The 8,605-nt window shown below is 28.7% G+C and overlaps 1 pseudogene; it reads right to left on the reverse strand.

Moving 5' to 3' along the window:
• Positions 1-3,759: 3,759 nt before the first annotated feature.
• LOC149558123 (uncharacterized) lies at positions 3,760-5,313 on the reverse strand (annotated as a pseudogene).
• Between the last annotated feature and the right edge of the window lie 3,292 nt (positions 5,314-8,605).

Here is an 8,605-nt window from a genome sequence, read left to right on the forward strand (position 1 = left end):
ATATGTATATATATATGTATATATATATATATATATAGATTAGTTGTAACCTGTAAATACATATTTCAATTCTAATTGCATTGGCACAATTGCATGAAAAATATAAGAAAACTATCTTACAAAATGACTCAAAAAAATGTGCTCTTATAACAAGCTATGATGAGCAAAAAATGGATATGTCCAAAATAAACAATTTGAAATATTGAGTGGTATGTCATAGTTTGTAGTTTATTTAAAGAGAATACAAAATTCCTGCCGAATCTAAGAAATATCTAATATTATTGTTTTATGCCTGCCATCCATGAGGATTGAGTTGTAGAGAATTGTCACAAAGAGGAGGGTCTAAGTGTGTGGCTATGAAAATAGGTAAAATTTTCCATGTAGTAGGAATATCATAATCTGCCATTATATTTTGTTCAAATATGTAATCAGAATGTCAATTTCATCAGCTAAAATTTCATGTTATATTCTAATTCAGTTCGATATTATTTGGATCGAGAGATTTCTAAACTATAGAATCTACAAAATTTCTATTTTATCTCACCCTTGTTTGGAGTCATTCTATTAGCATGCAACACTGAAACTACATTTGTAATCTAGCAATTTTATTTTATTTTATATGATTTGAATTTATTCAATTAATAAGTATTATGAAAGGGCTTGTGGCATTGTGTTTTGGAGATGAATTATTTATGTAGGATTTTTTATATTAGTATGGAAAGATAATATATTTAAGCTAGATTGCATACCTTAGATTAAAATTAAACTATAGTTTAGCATTATTCTCTTAGATGTTAACATCCATTTCTAGTGTGAAAGACACTAGAAATTTGGATTTAATTGGTTTGAATTAATTTTTGTAGTCAATCATGTTAAATTATATGATTGATCATTGAGGTGTAAGAAAATAACAACAAAATAAAATTTCAAATTGTTAAAACAAGGACTACTTATTGTCCTTGCTATGGTCTTGTGATTGGCATGGACAATTTACCATCTATTTTTGTCATCAAAATCAATGAGAAGTTATCCTTTTGCATATACATTTATATATTACTTGTAGGTTGTATAGATTGTGGTTTAATCTCATACTATTGCAACAATAAAGTAGTTAATGAATGGGTTATGTAATAGTCAAGATTTAATTTTTTCTTTTGGTTAAAGTTGTTTAGTTTTTTGAAAAATAGTATTTATTGTTAAGTTTTTCATTTGTTGAGCTTAGAGAGGTTGTTGGAAGTCCCCTTTTTAAGTCCTTGTTTTGAATGTTTATCATTGTCTATAGAATCAACTAGCATAACTTATTACTTAGTTTCTTGACAATTTGGCTAAAGTTCTTTAATTTTTTGAAAAATGCATTTTATTGTTAAGGTGTTCTTTTGAGCTTAGCATGGTTATTGGCATCCCTTTTCTAAGCCCTTGTTTTGAAAGTTTATAATTGTCTAGAGAATCAATCAGCAATACTTATTGCTAATCTCTTGACAAGAAGCTTTACTCTAGTTACAAAGGTACTTTTAGAGGAGTTAGAGAATTTTAGTTTCATGCAGACTTATTTAGGTAAAGATTTATAGATTTTATGTATGTGCATTACTTTCATGTTTATACCATTTTTAAAATAGTTTTTTAGCATATCATTTGTTTTTAATTGATTCAATAATATTTCAAAGGAAATACATGCTTGAAGTATTTTTAAGTAGGTTTTGCTAAAATATTTCTCCTAGCTAAAAGTGAATATATCGATGCAGAGAATTCAACATTTTTCAAGGTATATAAGATTGATTAAAATGATATTCAATGTGTCTAATGACATTTCATTCTTTATAAATTTACACCTTAAGTTAAGAGTGTAATTTAGGTAGTTCAAAAGTAAACTACAGGGAAATGTTCAAGGTTTCTAGAATATATAATTTTTGCTTAACCCCAAAATTTTATTTCAGAGAATATAATTGAGGGTTTTTTGTATACATTAGTTTCACTTCTAGGTTTCTTGCGTAAGTCTCAATAGAAACTATCCTACTTATTTAGCAATTTTTATTAATATTAAATGTTTGATGTTTTATTTCATATGCCACTCTTCCCAGAAGAAATCATTGGTTTCTTTTGAATACAAATTGAAAAGGGACTAATTCACCTATGCCTCTAGAATTGACATTGATTTAGAGTTTGATAAAGATATTAGGCATACTCTGAAGATTAGAACAAGCTAAGATATGTTTCTTGCCCTATTTTTAGAAAAAATAAAATTCAGCATGATTATTTTATTTTGGTTACATTTTGAGCTTGAGAATATGTTGTGCACCTCCATCTATGCATAGTTAATAATAGTCTCCTTTTATAATTAAATCCTTTGACATTACGATAAGTAGATCACCATTTTTAGGAATAGATAGCCAATATTATTAGTACACAGATATCTTAGATGTTTTTATTATTGATTTTATTGCTGCCCTTCATTTAGTTTAGACTAATATTTTAAAAGTCTTGACCTTTAGTTTAATATAGCACCCAACATACATATTAATTGTATTTGTGGGTTGTAAACTCTTTAAAATAGTCAAGACCTGAACATATGTTTGTATTGGACAATTTAGAATTAATCCATTGTGATTAATTTTCTATGAGACATTAATATACATGTCTAGTATATGTTTTCAATAGTAAGATTTTATTATTTTTAGTGTAACTAGATTTCTTGAATATTTTCTAACAAATTAAATCAATAGTTTTGTGTTTTTATTCATCTAGGGGTGTTAGTTTGAAGCTCAAAAACTTTAGAAGTGAACGTCAATGTTGATTAATAATCTAACTTTTATTAATAATTAATGGATCACTTTTGTACAAATTTAGACTATTTTTGAACCAAAGCTTGAATCCTTACTCCACAATGGAATGGGCTCATGCACATAGAAGGAAACAAAATAAAACATCATTATAACTATCTCCAAGAAACCTTCATATTGTCCTCTATGATTGTAAACAACTAACCTTTCATTGCAAACAATTGTTACAAACTTACAATGCATTGGTCATCTATTAATCTATCCCTTATAATTGTATTGTTCCTAAATCAAATTCTTCATGATAAACTTTACTAGATTATGCTATTTGATCATTGGATATCATTATGTTCGCAAACCCTTCATTGGCATGTATTTGTTGCCTTCTAGGTTGATTTAAAGTGGGCATCATATTTCCATGACATAATCTATATGGGAATGGTGGAAGCTCACTCTAGAAGGATACTTTGCTGCTAAGATCATAGTATAAGGATATATTATGGAAATCTTATGAATTAAAATCTTGTGCTAAAACATTGATTTTGGAATTTGTTTAAGCACTCCTAAGATTTCAATACATATATAATGACCAAATTTTTGAGTATCAAAATTTTAAGATGTGTTATAAAGTCTTATAATAATAATGAATTTGATTTCAAAAGTTTGAATTTTTTTAGGTTTCTTATTGCATGATTAAGTGGAGCTTATAGTAATTCCAAATACAATATTTGAATAGATAAAAATGAAGTATACTATTTAAGCTCAAAATTGTCTTGGTATGATGGTGGAGATATATAGATTAAGTAATATGTATGTAAAGTTTGAGAATAACGACAATCTTGATTCATCTCATCCAAGGCTATATTTCAAATATTAGCTAATATTTTTATCTGGTTTAAGTATTGTGTGCCATTTTTACTTGCATTTTATTTGAAAGAAATCTTGATAATAGCATTTTTGTCTTCATAGTAGAAGACTGATTAGATTACACTTGATAAAGATCAAAGTCTCTAGCAAAATTAAATCTATTTTTTTTGTTGTGTAAGAGAGTTGGGGGAATGATGCTTATTAATTTATTGTATGACAGGTTCAATACTTTGAGACTTTTCATCTTCGATGAGGATCCTATAATATCTCCTATCAACCTATTTTTGTCGAAAGATTTAATATGTCTAGAGTAATTTGGTTGAGCATAGAGCTTGGAATTTTTCCTTTCAAAAAATTGTGGTGGAGATTAAAAGTAATTTGCAATGAATAAAGATTTATAATAGAACAACTCATTGTGGAATCATTCCACTCAGATTGTTACTACCCAACTAAAACTCTAACATGGGCATTCTATTCTCTATATTCCCTTGTATAACTCTTGATAGATGACTATTTTGTAAATGCAAATTCTGGAGCCACATAAACTCAAATATTTTTGGGAATATGGATCCTGAAAAGAGATTGCAGCTCAAATCCACTTATGCCAGTGTTGGAAAATTTGATATGTCATCTAAAATATTTCCATCCAATTTGATTGTTGGAAGGCTTACATACTGTAACTACACAAGTTTTGATAGTTCTTCCATCAATGACACCCTAGACATTATGTCCAACATCAAGAAATTAGAGTTTAGTAGAATTCACTCACTCCTTTAGAATTGAGTCATTGAGAGAGTTGTTATTGATTTCTAGATATGTCAATTCCAGGCATTTGAAATAGTTGGGTGCTTCTAGTAAATTTTTAATTACAGAAGCACAACCTATAAAATCTTCTTGATAAACTTTGAGGTATCTCTTTAGAAAGAAAATTGGAGCTAAGCTCTAGAGATTTCACATTGCTTAGGGAAAACACTTATAGATGAATAGACCTTGATAATATGTTGTAGATGAGATCAAGAGATTTGTAACCTATGTTAGATGATAAATCCTTGGGTATAGTTCCATTTAGTTTGTTTTGATTAATTAAAGAGAATTATAGATAGCTCAATGAGGGCCTTCAATGAGCTTGGAATATTTCCAAAGAAGTTATTGTAAGAGGGCTAAATTTTCCAACTTGATGAGATTGCTAATACTCTCAAGAATTAAACCAATAAAACTATTGCCATTGAGGTCATGAGAAGTCAAATTGGTACATTGAATAAGTTCCTTAGAGAATCCCCTCCAAAATGGTTATGAAAGACATGAATTTTTCCAACTTTGCATCCGCAAAACCCACTGATCCATTAAAATCATTGTATGTCATAATGAATGTCTTGAGCTCTATTAGTTTTTGGATTGGTACTATCATCTATCCTATGAAAATATTGTGGTACACATCTAGGGATCACAATTTATAAAGAGGGTTAAGCAAAGGGTGGAGAATTGACATGAAATTAGAGCTCAAATTTAGGGAAATGAGTCTTGTGCAAGATTTAATAGCATCTTTAGATGGGGTTGAGACAAAACTATTGGACACATCAAGAACTGAAAGGGCCTACAATTTTCACACATCATCCCAAATACTAGAATTAAATGCTAGATTACACAAGGAGAGCTCTACATTTTTACCCATATATTGACTGTAGTTTACCCCAACTCACTAACATGGGTTAGAATTTGAACCTTTCATTTTCTAGATAGGAATAAGAAGATAGAGATTTCATTAAAAAACCTATTATATAACACTTTTAAATCATTCAATAAAAAAAAATATAGTTACTCTAATGAGCTAATATCACTTTTCTATGGTTGTAGGAAAGGTTGTTGATATCTTGAGGCCATATTGAGAGCTTGATAGATGCAAAGGGAAGGAAAAGTATTGAGTTGATGTAATGTAGAAGATTGTAGACTTGGCATTATTGTGATTAAAGAGAAAATTGAATAAGAGACCGACCATGAGTGAAGTTGTGATTGAATTGAAAGAAGCTATTGGACTACTTCATTGTGTCCTCCACAAGCTATTGGATTGGTGAAGGGTAACTCCTTTGCAGCTTGTGGATCAGTGAAGGATGACTCCTTTACTGTGCAGTTGTCATCAACAATTTGATGCAGCTCTCTTCCATTTTCTACAAAAAAGATTGGATATCTGCTAACTAAAATTGGTCATGGGCATGGCTCAAAAACATGAATTTTTGATGAAAAGAGTAGAGGATTTTCAATGTTTTTCGGGAGGGTTTCAATAGAGGTGGATGTACCCACATGTAATTTGTATAGTGAAATAGATTTTAATGTGTTGAAGATGATACACGGCATGACAAAAAGCTACCAAAATAATGTATTGTGGGACAATGTATTTTTATTTTAGAATATTTTAGAGAAAAAATCTATTTCATTTGTAGCATATTGATCACGTACTCTTACATTTCTAGAATGACATGTACAAACAAACATGGAATGTATGTAATGTTCTATGTGCAAGAAACTCATTTCTTTGCTTCCTATTTTTTTATACAATCAACCTCCAATTATAAATAACTTTTATATGAACTAAGAATTTACTATGTATTAGAATATTAAGGCTTGGAACTTTGTTTACTATTAAATTATTTAGTTCTAACTACTATCTCAAAATTATAGTGATAATTCCTTTCTAGTTAAGTGAATGGAAACAAACATCATTTTTGGGTTGTAGGAATATTACGATCAACAAAGCACAATTTCATCTCTACATTATAGGAATAGTAGAGACAACATTGAAAGTTCTAAAAAGAGAGGGTTAAATAATTTTTTTTAATAAACTTTCTTCATTTGAGACAAGAGGAAATTTGTGTACTATCTCAAATACTTCTCTGACCGAGTGTCTTAATACATTGTCTTAAACAATTGTCTCCATAATATAATATTGTAAATTTGTAGTATTGTCTTATGGATACAATTGTTTAAGATGATGTATTAAGAAACTTTCTTAGAGACATATTTGAGACAATACACAACTTTCTTCTCATCTCAAATGAAGACTATTTATTAAAAATTTGTCTTTAGACCCCCCTCTTTGTAGTAGTGCATGCATCTCATGAGAATAAATAGAATAGTTAACACTCATTGTATATAATCAATGCTCAAATAGATGAAGCACTGGGACTTCCTAAGAGGTCACCTATTGTAGTGATACTCCAGCTCAAGTGTTCTTAATGAGCATATAAACAAAGGTCATTGAATTTGACTAAAAAATATACACAATTTAATCATGATAGAAATTTATGGTTTGATGTGGAAAATATATCCTACTTATTAATTTTGAGTTTAAGAAGTTTTATAACTAATGGTTCATAAGGCACAACACCTTTTGAAGTTTTTTCAAATGAGGTTGCATGTAGAGTTGATTTAGCTATGGAGAAAATTTTATAGTTAGCATAGTTGAGCTAGAGTAGTACTAGGATGGGTGAGCTCCTAAGAATTCTTTGTGTTTTACATCTACGAAAATCACCTAGACATAATGAGTGTTAAATTTTTCATTCATTCTCATGAGAGATGGGTTTATGTGAACTACTACATATGAAACATGGGTCAATAAGTTTGACTAAAAAAACCTACACAACTAAATATTTATATCAATATAACAATTTGACTTGTGAAAATATCTTCTACTTATAAATTTATAAGATTAAGGAAATATTTAATACATGGTACATAAGGTTCATGTTACACTTGCTAAAGGTTTTTCAAATGGGGTTGAAAGTAGAGTGGGATTAAGAATTTAGGAAGCATTTTAGTTAAGATAAGTCAAACTAGAGTAGTAGTGGGATGGGTGACCTCCCAAAAATTTCCAATGCTTCATCTCTTTGACAATCACCCACATGTAATGAGTGTCAATTGTTCCATTCATTCTCTTGGAGATGAGTCATGTGAACCACTATTCGTAATATATGTTGCATAGTTAAATACCAATAGAAATATCACAATAAATATTCATGTTTGTTATATTAAATTTTAGCATTAAAGATTTGAATAAAGGTAAGAATTGTAGCATTAATATTAGAATATGTACTACCCCTCCTCATATGCACTACTTTAAATATGAATTTATTTGTTAAATCCATTATAGGAGATTTCAATTTATAGATGAGCATGAAAAGGAAATTGTATGGGAAAATGTTGCAGTTCTTGCTAGAGACGATGTTGAGGACATTATGAAAAATTATGACTATCTTATGTATAATGATTTTTTGGTTGTTATGATAATAAAATTTAATAATCACCCTCTTATGAATCATTAGAAATTTGAAGACAAGATTATCAACTCACTAGAAGTGCACTTAAGGTAGCTTAATTTTTAAATATTAAAAGTATATTATAATGTGTTAAGGTTGTTAGGGTATTATGCACAAAATATTATACTTATGAATTAGGATGGGTTATTTGGTTTTTCAAAATTATGGTTTAAATCATAAATGTTGCATGTGTTCTCTAGGATACATTTGCATAACTAGGTGATATAAAGTTAATGGACTTAGATGATTACGATGATGGATATGAATCAAGGTTTTATGGTTTAGGTGTTCTAATAGAAATTGATATTATTTGATACATTCATGTTTTGATACCCTATGACTTGAAACTTGCTACACTATTTGACTGTTTAAACATTGAGTTATAGTAATGATGCTATGTGATGTTTTACCTTATGATGGTAATGTTATTATGATACCTTAATGAATATGTTATATAGATTCAAATAGTTCATTTTGATAATATTAAATTGATAAAAATTAGATTCATAATAATTTCATGAGATACATTTAAAAAATTTAATATAAGGAATTATATCATAGTGTTGGATTACATGTGTTTTAAATGAATATTCCTTAGAAAAGATAAGTTAATTGAAAGAAAATTATAGATATTAAAGAGATAATCCAATCTTT

Source organism: Cupressus sempervirens, chromosome 5, assembly GCF_028749045.1.
Source record: "Cupressus sempervirens isolate cs-2001-9-10 chromosome 5, ASM2874904v1, whole genome shotgun sequence".
In the NCBI taxonomy this organism is placed as follows: Eukaryota; Viridiplantae; Streptophyta; class Pinopsida; order Cupressales; family Cupressaceae; genus Cupressus; species Cupressus sempervirens.